We start from the raw sequence: 10,538 nt of genomic DNA on the forward strand, positions 1-10,538 counted from the left end.
CAAGTCGACTTCGAATGCAACACCCCACCATTCTCTTTATCAAGATGGGGTAGTGACTGTGGACAGACAGTAGAGAGGAAGGGATGGGGAAAAAGTCACTAATGCCCCTGATTGGGCCTAACAATAAAGAGAAGAGGTGAGACAACAGGTGAATGAGAAGTGAGTAAGCACATGGCAGGTCCAGGCTTCATTATTACAAAATAGTTCCACGCAGCACTCTATTTCTGAGGTCATGATTGAGTTGTCCACTTGGTCATTAACCCTCCTTAGGTCAAAGTGGACACTAAGAAATCTAGTGTAGACATCATTGATTCATTGATTCAAGAAATACTTATTGAGCATTAACTACTGCCAAGATCACTACCAGGCACTGGAAATATTGCCATGACTATGACCCAGTCCTTAACCTCCAGGGACTTACAGGTTCACTGGGGAGGAGGGGAGCAGATAAGTGAACCAAAGATTACAGCCCAGTGTGCTAAAGACCATGGTAGAAATATGCACAGAGTATTTTGGAGCAAAAAGGAGGATTATCTTGTGAATATTAAAAAAAAAAATCAAACCTTGAAAATCGGTGACATTTTTATGACAATGGCATATCTACATTTTTGGAGAGCGATATCACTCTTGGTACCAGTTGCACTTAAGGAGGTGGATTTGAGAAATGACAAAATATTAAAGGAAGCACCCATACAAATACAATAGTTAGTGGCACAAACCAACCTTCAGGAAGATGAAATTTGAGAAGTTGTTCAGTGCAGAATGAAGTTCAGACTGATTAAAGTTTAGCCTATGTAGTAGATTAGTATTTGAGAGTTTCCCAATAGTTTAATTGGAAGTGCTGATTTCCATTGAGCAATTAAATGAAATTAAATTCCTTTGCATTAAGAAATTAGTAATAGGGTTTCCCTGGTGGCACAGTGGTTAAGAATCCACCTGCCTATGCAGGGGACATGGGTTTGAGCCCTGGTCCGGGAAGATCCCATATGCCGGGGAGCATCTAAGCCCGTGCACCACAACTACTGAGCCTGTGCTCTAGATCCCACATGCCACAACTACTGAAGCCCGTGTGCCTAGAGCCCATGCTCTGCAGCAAGAGAAGCCACCGCAATGAGAAGCCCACGCACCGCAACGAAGAGTAGCCCCCGCTCGCCACAACTAGAGAAAGCTCGCGCACAGCAACGAAGACCCAACGCAGCCAAAAATAAATAAATTAAATAAATAAATTAAAAAAAAAAGAAATTAGTAATATAAATCTAGAATAATTGATGATGCTAATTGCCAATCTCATGCACGCCCTACACTAAAGTCATATTGTATGATGATGCATTCAGTTTACCCGTAATTCAGCCCATACAGCCATAAACAGAGTAAAGACGGGAAATATTGAAACTGGAGCCTGACAAGGCTGAGGGAAGACACTTGGTTAAGGTTCTTTTAACATGAATCTATAAAATTGGGTTTAGTATCTCAGAAAAGCAAACATTTTCTTGATTTTTCCAAATTTGCATCTTTCATTTTGGGTCTAATAAGAAATGAGCAAATGTCACACATTTCCGGAAATTCTGTTTCTAGTGCTGGCCAGATGCTCAAACACCTTGAATTCTTATATGATGCCGTGATGCTTAAATGACTCTTAAATGATATCTACTGAATGAGGTTAGAGGCATGCAATAGCAAGAAATAAGAACTAAAGAGATACCTGAAACCAAAACTCTCAGTGTCATAATATATATAATGTTTAAAGTATCATTTTAGATAATAATAACAGTTAAAGTGGTGATAGGTAATATGTATTATGCACTTAATTTGTACCAAGCACAGGGCTAACAGCTATGCATAGATTATCTCATTTAATCCTCACAACCCCAATGTGTACTATGACTATCTACATTTCTCCTGCGGAAAGGGAGGCTCAGAAATGTTTAAACAACAGGAACGAGCAAAACTAGGATCCAAACCATGGTCTTCATGGCTGTGAAGCTGGGGTTTCCATGCTCCATTATACGCATTCTAGAGACTGAGGTTTTCTTAGTAAGTAAATTAGCATTCATTTAAGTAATTTCACTGGAGTTTGAGTCTACTTTTCCTTTAGGGAAGGAATACCTGAGGCACCCACATTGTTCATAGAGGAAACAAAAATCTTTTCTTCAGATCCTCCCTTTTAAAAAATTTCCCTAATCAATAGCAGTCTTTAGTCACTAAATATATTAAAGATAGTTAATCTGACGTTCTATTTATCAGGAGTCTCTATGGCTAAAGGGAGAGTAAATTTCAATAGCTTACTAGTTCTTTGAACTTGAGCAATTTTAATGATCAAATTCTCTACACTTTAGTTTTCTTACCTGTTCAAAGTATATTTACTACTCTGGCACACTGTAAAGATTAAATGACAAAGAGAACGCTATTACTTTTTAAGCATCTCTTTTGTGCCCAGTACTCTGATGGGGCACTGGCATACATTATCACATTTAATCTTTAACCCAAAGAAGTAGGTATTATTATCACCCATTACCAGTGAGGAAACTGAGACTGGTTTAGATTAAAATTTGCCCATGGTCACACAGCCATGAAGTGAAGAAGGTGAGTTTCAGACCAAGTCTGTCTATTCCTAAAGCCTGTGCTTGTCTCCGGTGCTGTGTCCTTTTCAAACTACACTACTTCTCTAGACTATAGAGCACTCTTGAAATATTGGGCATTATTATTTGTACCCAATTTGGAAAATAAGATTATTTTATTATAATTTAATTATTTGAAAACATGTGCCTTATGAATGGTAGAGAGGTCACTGTTAACTAGACCATGAGACTGGTTAAAATCATGCTGATTTTGAGAGAAAGAAATGAATGTAAGTGAATAGTACAGTTGTTGATTATTATTGATTGATTCCTCTTGCGACATAGGCTACTGGGGCTTGTAGGCTCAGAAAGGTATATTGATTCCAACCGTACCTTTCAACCTAGCTTTGCCATCTCTTCCCCCATCACCAGAGAAGAGCAGAGAAAATATAGGACACGTCTATGTCCGTAGTCATTTGTATAGATCTGTGAAGATGCCTTTTTGAAACAGAAGTCATCTTTTGGATAAGATCAAATTGAGGCAAATTGAATTTTTATTTGCTTTGACATAGATTGGGATCAGTGATGTGATTTTTCCTTCCCATGTAGGGAGGAGAAAGAAAATCATCTTGATAAATCTCCTTGACTTTCTTCAAGGTGTTCAGTATCTTTTCTGTTTTTATTTTTTTGGAAAAATCAGCAGGATGTTATGACACAGAGATTAGACCTTGAGGTTGAAAAACTTCTGGTTGGAACCTAATGCTACTAATGGTTCTAATGGGGGAAAACATTCAATTCCTACATTCAACAATTTATTCATTCGACGATTGGTGCTATGGATATGTCAGGGAACACAACAAAGTCCTTGCTCTCACAGAGTTTACATTCTAGTAGGAGAGAGACAGGCAATAAGAACTCAACATACAATATGTTGATGGATAATTTGGTATGCTATAAAGAAAAAGAAAGCAGGGACTGGGAATAGGAATTGTGCAAGGGGGTGATTTGAAACAAGGTTTTCAGGGAAGTCTTCTCTGATAAAGTGGCATTTGGCAGAGACCTGAAGAAAGTGAGAAACTGAGTCATGTGTCTATGGAGGGGAAGAATTTTCCAGGCATCGGGCACAGAAAAGTCAAAGGTTTGAGAGTCTCTGGGGTTTGAGAGTGTGTGGCATGTTTGAGGAACAGCCAGGAGGTCAGTGTGGCTGAAGTGCTAAAGGGAGAGTGGGAGCAGAAGGGGCCAGAGAGGAACCCAGCTGCTGATATGCACAGTCTGTGGCCCATTGTAAGGGTCTGGCTTTTATCTGTAGTTAGATGGGAAGATATTGGAGGTTTTAGAGCAAAAGATATTATGATACAACTTCAATTTTGAAATAACCACTGGCATTGGGTACAGAACAGAATGTATTCTGTGGGAATAATAATTTGCAGTGGGAATAATAAGTAGTTGAATTCTACGTACAGTTTGAAGGTAGAGGCAATGGGATTTTCTGTAATGTGGGAAGGGAAGAGAGGATTCATCTAGGACTCCAAGCAAGTAGAAGAATGAAGTTTCTACTTACATATGTGGGGGAAATATGGGAAGAGGACATTCAGAAATTTGATTTTGAACATGTGAAGTGTGAGATGCTTATAAGGCATTTAAGTGGAAAAGTTTTGTAAGTAACTGAATATGTAAGTATGGAGGTTAGGGGAAAAGTCCAGGTTAAGAATTAGAATTTGTGAGCTGTTTATAGATAGTTTCTAAGGCTTTGAGACACATTTAGGGAGTAAGTATATAGATAAAGAGGAGATTTATGATTGAGCCGTGGAGCAGTCCAGCATTTAAAGATTTAGGAGATAATGAGGAGCCAGCAAAGGATATTAAAAAATACTCTATCTGTAGAGTTACACACACACACACACACACACACACACACACACACACACACAGACAATCTCTTTTTCTAAGAAATCTAAGTTAAGAGTTGAAGTCAGTCTCTGAGAAAGGATGATGCTGAGATTTTAATGATGTACCAAGAAACCCAAGGAGGAAGGGTCTCTGATAGGAAATGGAAACTCTCCTCAGTCTTTCATAGACCAAAAAATTACTTTGGAATTTGGGGTGAAGACATAGTATATTATATAATGTATGATAATGGGAAAAGTTGGCACCATAGTTAAAAAAGGAAACATAGATAAAGTAGATAAAGTAGATAAACATAAACATAGATAAAGTTTGATGATGTTAATCTTGTGACTATTAATATAATATCTGCTTTTTGAAAAAAAAATTAGCAACCCTAAAAAATTTAGCAACAGACGAATAAAAAGAATAAAATACATCAATGATACCACACTGAGATAACTACTGCCAACATTTTGGTACATTTTTTTCTAGTTTGTTTTCATACACACATATATATTTAAATTAAGATTATATTATGTGTACATTATTGTAGTCTGCTTTTTTATTTGATATAATAGCAGGAATAGTTTTGGAAGATTTAATTTCCATATTTTGGTGAGAGGAGTGAGGTAATCAAAGAGAAGTTTGTGTTAGTTTGAGAAATGTCTGGTTTGATATCTACCAATAGAGTAGAATGATGACTGGGTGTGTATATGAGAGAGACAGAGAACAAGAATGATTCTGGACTTGGTGACTTGTGTCTTGGTGACTGATATGATGGCTGTGCTACCCATGGGGACTGAGAAAACAAGACTGACCAAAGCTTCGCTTATTTTTTTATGTTAGGGTAGATTCCAGACTTGCTTTCAGTATAACTGGAGCATTGTTGGTTTTTTTTTTACTAGATGTAGCAGAAACTAAAAGGAAAGGATATTTGGAAATGTTTTGGTTGGTATCTATTTATGTAAACAGGTAATGAAATTAATTTGTGACACAAAGCAGGTTGCTTTGACTAAAGTACTTGGTTTGGCTTTCCCCACCAAAGGAAGAAAAGAATTAGCATATTTCCCCTATATTCTTCATGCTGTGGGGGTCCAGTATAGACAAATACACCACCAAAATATCATACGGAGACTTTTCCCATAAATCTGTAAAAACCGTGAAAAGTAATTTTAGTTTATCAGTAAAATGTTAGGGGCGTGACCACAGCAAAATAATTTCTTCTGTTGACAACTATGATGTCATGGATTGCCTCTAAAATAAATGCTTGATGTGATTAGATTCAGAAGATATTGATAAAACCAGAGCCAGTGAAAGTCCTTTTCAAATGAATGAAATTAATGAAAACAATAGAAACAACATTCAGTTGTAAACTTCTGACAGCAGTAACTGTGTGTGTGTTTTTGTTTATGTATTATGAGCTCTCTTTTTCTATATATGAGTTCTTGACTGGTGAGCACAATTGGCTAGAGAATGGGACTTTACAAGGTCAAGGTCACACATTCCACTAGCCACATAGAAGCAGAAAACGAAGTCATACCCATCAATTGCATTAAAAATTCTATATGGTCGTTTCATGGACATGTGCTCTTGGTCACGTAAAGACCAGTCAAGAGAGTTTGAGTGGTTCAGTAGCAATCATCACGCTATTAAGATAAATAGACACACAACTTTAAGCATAGATGCCACCCGCTACAGGGAAATGATTTCAACTTTGTACGTTTGTGAATGGCAGTATATACACAGATGCTCACAAATGTGCACACTCAACTGCATCATAGAAGAGAATAAGCCCCACTCGGCCTTGGTTCTAGTATTTAGCTGAAAACATGCTATAATTGTCTTTCACTTTTATTTCTACTTAATACTCCATTAATAAAGAACTTTTAGGTATATTGAAGAATATTACATTCTTTTATAAATATACAATTATTCTATGTATCTTTGCCATTTGTTATACCGAATCAGTGCATCAGAACATAGTTTTTCAAAATCTAAAATAACATCTTTACATCTTGGAGTTTGTGAAGTCTGTTAGGGAAATAACACAACAGCACTGAGAAATTCACTCACTATGTTTCTGCCACTTCACACTGAGGGTCACATGCAATGATGAATACTGAAACTTGCACCACAGATCAAGTTGGAGAAACATTGGTTTCTGATCATTGCATTTTTGCTTAAAAAAAATCTCAGCTTATCGTTTTCTGATATTTCCTTTTCTGATTGAGCTATACCGATAGAGTATAATAATAAAGTACAAAGCAGTATAAGTTCCCTGCAAATCCACTCATTATCCACTGGACTGTGAAGCCAACTGCCCCTCTCATCTTTCAAGGAGAATTGTGCTTTTATCCTGTTCATTTAGAAAAGAAAAAGAAAAAAAAGCTAAAACGTCAAGTCCATAATCTCTAACGAATCACCATTTCCATCTGCAGCCCTGGCAGTTGTTTAAAAGCAAGAGCAGGAATAGAGAGAAAGCCCCTTCTTCAGTGCAAAACTCTTGCTCTGCTTTAGCAAAACCATTCATACAAACAGTGTGGATCAGCCTTTCGATATGCAAAATGGACGAAGGTACCCAATTTTCTTTTATAATAGATTAAATCCAAAGTAGTTCTTTATCAGGGAAATCCATTGTAATCTTCCAATTTACCCTTTTAAAAATTAGACTATGGCTAATAAATAAATAAAACATTTATCTAACAGGTTTCAAGTCTTTAGGACAGCTTCATCGTTATTTTTCTCGGACCTTTATGCCTCCCAGCCACCAAAGTCTTCACTCAACCCTACCACTATCAACAGCCCAGCTGGCCACATAGATAAGAAGGAAACTGTTTTCTCCACGACCTCTAAGCATTCTACTCCAAGGGAAAAGCAACGTGGAATGCACACTCAGCAGGCTGCGAGTCTGGAGCCAGTTTGTCCTCGAGGCATTGCTGCCATAAAACATAATAGTATCCACTGTGTTTTGCTTTAAGCAGATCCGTCTCCCACTCCCCCTTCTGCCCTTCCTGCTTCTCACTCCGCACCTGGCTGCAATTCACGACCCACACGACACAGAGCAAACAAAAAGCACGAAACAGCAACAGATTCCTTTGTTTTACATGCAAATCCTACCTCTGGTAGTTGTCACATCTTCCTCAAAAGCCACGCTTAATTTTTAATGACAGCGATCCAGTGCAGTCCTCCAAATAGCCATCAGTAATTATCATTACCTCTTGTGCCTAAAGCCTTTCTGGACCATTAATGTCACAACCCTTGCTAACTCATAGCTTTAATACTCCCTGCTCAAAATGTCTGAAAGAGTTTGGAAGGACAATAGGAGTGACAGGCTCGCTAGACAGCCATGCTTGAAATTAGTTATCTGAAGCTCCGTTAAAGCTGCTTCTTACTGTTTTTAAAGCGTGCAGGAGGTAGGATTTATTAGCCTATGATAGGCATGCTGTTTCTGTTTTTATTAAATACTGTAATAGGCTGTCTGTTAGCAATGCTGTGATAGGTCCAGCATCACTTCCCCACTGCTTTCGAATTCTCATATTAAAAAGGGAGAGAGGGCTCAGACTTCCTTACAGTAAGACTGAGACCAACACCACCCTGCCTATTGGATCAGATTTCCAAATTCTTTTTAGCTATAAGAGAGAGAATTCCTTTTTCAAATAGGTATTTTTACATGGAAAGTGAAGTTGAGAATAAACATTCTAGGATTCCCCAAACAATTCTCACTCCCAGCAAGGGAATCCTTCCCTTCCCAGTTACAAAAATAAGCATTCTCTAGAGTTAGGTAAAAGGATCAATCCCCATAGGAAATGTTCTCATCATTACTGAGGTAGGGTTCAGGGCATGCATTTACATAAAATCTCAAATTAGGTATCAAACGGACTGAACGGATCAATGAGCGCATTTATTGTTTCATACTGATTTACAGAGCTTTGTGTTCTAGTTTGAAGCAATCATATGCCCTGGACTACTGTCCAAATGGAAAGAATGAATGCTGGGTGGAAGGGATGGGGAAGTGTACACTACCTTGATCCACTTTGGACAGTCATAATCATGGAAGGTGGAAGAAGGATTTCTTACCATTGGTCAGAGAAGATGGTATTACTTGCTGGAAGTGCTACTCTGAAAAGTTCTATGTACTTTTCCAAACAGGGAAGCAGAAAAAAGTTCTTGGTAACTCACAGTAACGTAGAGGATGTGTCATGCTCTTACTAACCAGATTTAGTCCTTTTCTTCTGCTGTTCTTTCTCCCCTCCTGCTACCCCAGGAGCAATAGTTATATACTAGTTACTATGGAAACAGAGTGGTCTGCTTCAGGGGAGGGGCTTAGGGAAAGCAGCAGATGGAATATGAAGGGAAATGTACTATACTGGCCTACAGAATTGAAAATGAGGTGGGATTAACAAACAGACAAAAACTACTGCAAAACAAAATCTCAAAGGGAATGATTGTAGATCAACACTATTTAATTACTGGTAGTTTTGTTATCTAGAAATACTATTATGATCACAGCATCCATTATTTATTATATGCAAGAACTGAATATCTGAATTGCTCAGAAGTCTGATGTTTTAAAAAAGATACTTTTTTCCCCCTTTCTGTTTTTTTTAAACTTCTGGATGTTGGTTTGATTATGCTCTGATTGTATGTGAATTTTAGTTTTTACTTGACTGGTCACAATTTCTTTTCAAGAATAAAGTGTGACCTAGTGGAAAAATCTCCTTGTATCACAAACTGTAACCACGTTTCATTCTAATTAAGTATTCTTATAGTGGTTTCCCTGGGGCAAAATCAAAATCAGAAAATACCGTAATTTAAATTTCAAAAAATAATTCTGTTCCCATTATGTTAGTAGGACAAAAAGAAGGCTTTTTCAAATTTTCAGTTCTTAAAATAGAAAAAAAAAATCATTTTTTGCGTTTTGTACAAAAACTTTCACTAGCCTCATGATCATGCAAGAGAAACTCTTTCTTAGCTGAGTAATAAAATTTCACAGTTGTAAGGAGTCTGGGGAATACAAAATTATTGCCTTTAGTACCACATTTTCACAGTTTGTAATTGCAGTAAATGACACCACTGAAGTGAGAGTACAAAAATTCCAAAATGAAATTGTTCGGAGGTTATTCTTCAGCATTTTATAAAAATCCCGTGTTTTTTTTTAATAGGCAAGCATATCATTTAAAAAGTTTATAATGGAAGAAGGATTATCTCAGGGAAAATGAATTTATGATATTCTCTTTAAAAAATGACAGGAAAATAATATTATAAATTGTGTATCTGGAATATTTTTTTCAAATGTAAGGAAGAGTTAAATGACAATCTAAAAACGATTAACAGGGCTTCCCTGGTGGCGCAGTGGTTAAGAATCCACCTGCCAATACAGGGGACACGGGTTCAAGCCCGGGTCCGGGAAGATCCCACATGCCGCAGAGCAACTAAGCCCGTGCGTCACAACTACTGAGCCTACGCTCTAGAGCCCATGAGCCACAGCTACTGAAGCCCGCGTGCCTAGAGCCCGTGCTCCGCAACTAGAGAAGCCACCGCAATGAGAAGCCTGCGCACCGCAATGAAGAGTAGCCCCCGCTCTCCACAACTAGAGAAAGTCCATGCACAGCAACAAAGACCCAACGCAGCCAAAAATAAATAAATAAATAAAATAAATTTATAAAAATAAAAACCGTTAACAGCACCATATTTTGATCCTTGGATGAAGTAAGAGGATGGGGCTAGGGCAGAGATGATTAGTGATGCTTTAGAGAGGCTCTGTCCCCAAAGGAGCAAAGGCCACTTGACCTCTCTGAGGATGAAGGAGGTTTCTGGAAAAGGCAGTTTAGTGGGAGTGGGATGGGGTGGAAGATGGTTTGTTGAAGTAATGGAGGAGGAAGGGAAGCTGAAGGGAGGGAAAGAAGAGGGAAAGAGATCTATGAGGGGGGAAGGAAAGAATTTCTGGAGGTGACATGGTGTTGGAAGAGTGCACAGCCTTTGGAATAAGGATGCCTGGTTTTGAAACTTGGCTCCATTAGCCTACTTGAGCCTCTCATGAGAAATGAGGTGATCAGAATGGCTGTTGTAAGACTGCAGTGGTAATGAGACAGG

At 38.1% G+C, this 10,538-nt stretch overlaps 1 protein-coding gene across 1 annotated transcript in view; it reads right to left on the reverse strand.

Annotated features, from left to right (window-relative positions):
- The window catches only part of LOC132424195 (calcium-activated potassium channel subunit beta-2), a 248,767-nt gene extending 241,183 nt beyond the window's left edge, over positions 1 to 7,584 (reverse strand). The window contains exon 1 of the mRNA XM_060009987.1: positions 7,563 to 7,584. The gene's annotated coding sequence lies outside the window, so the exon portion shown is untranslated. The remainder of the gene's footprint in view (positions 1 to 7,562) is intronic.
- Between the last annotated feature and the right edge of the window lie 2,954 nt (positions 7,585 to 10,538).

Source organism: Delphinus delphis, chromosome 4, assembly GCF_949987515.2.
Source record: "Delphinus delphis chromosome 4, mDelDel1.2, whole genome shotgun sequence".
Taxonomy (NCBI): Eukaryota; Metazoa; Chordata; class Mammalia; order Artiodactyla; family Delphinidae; genus Delphinus; species Delphinus delphis.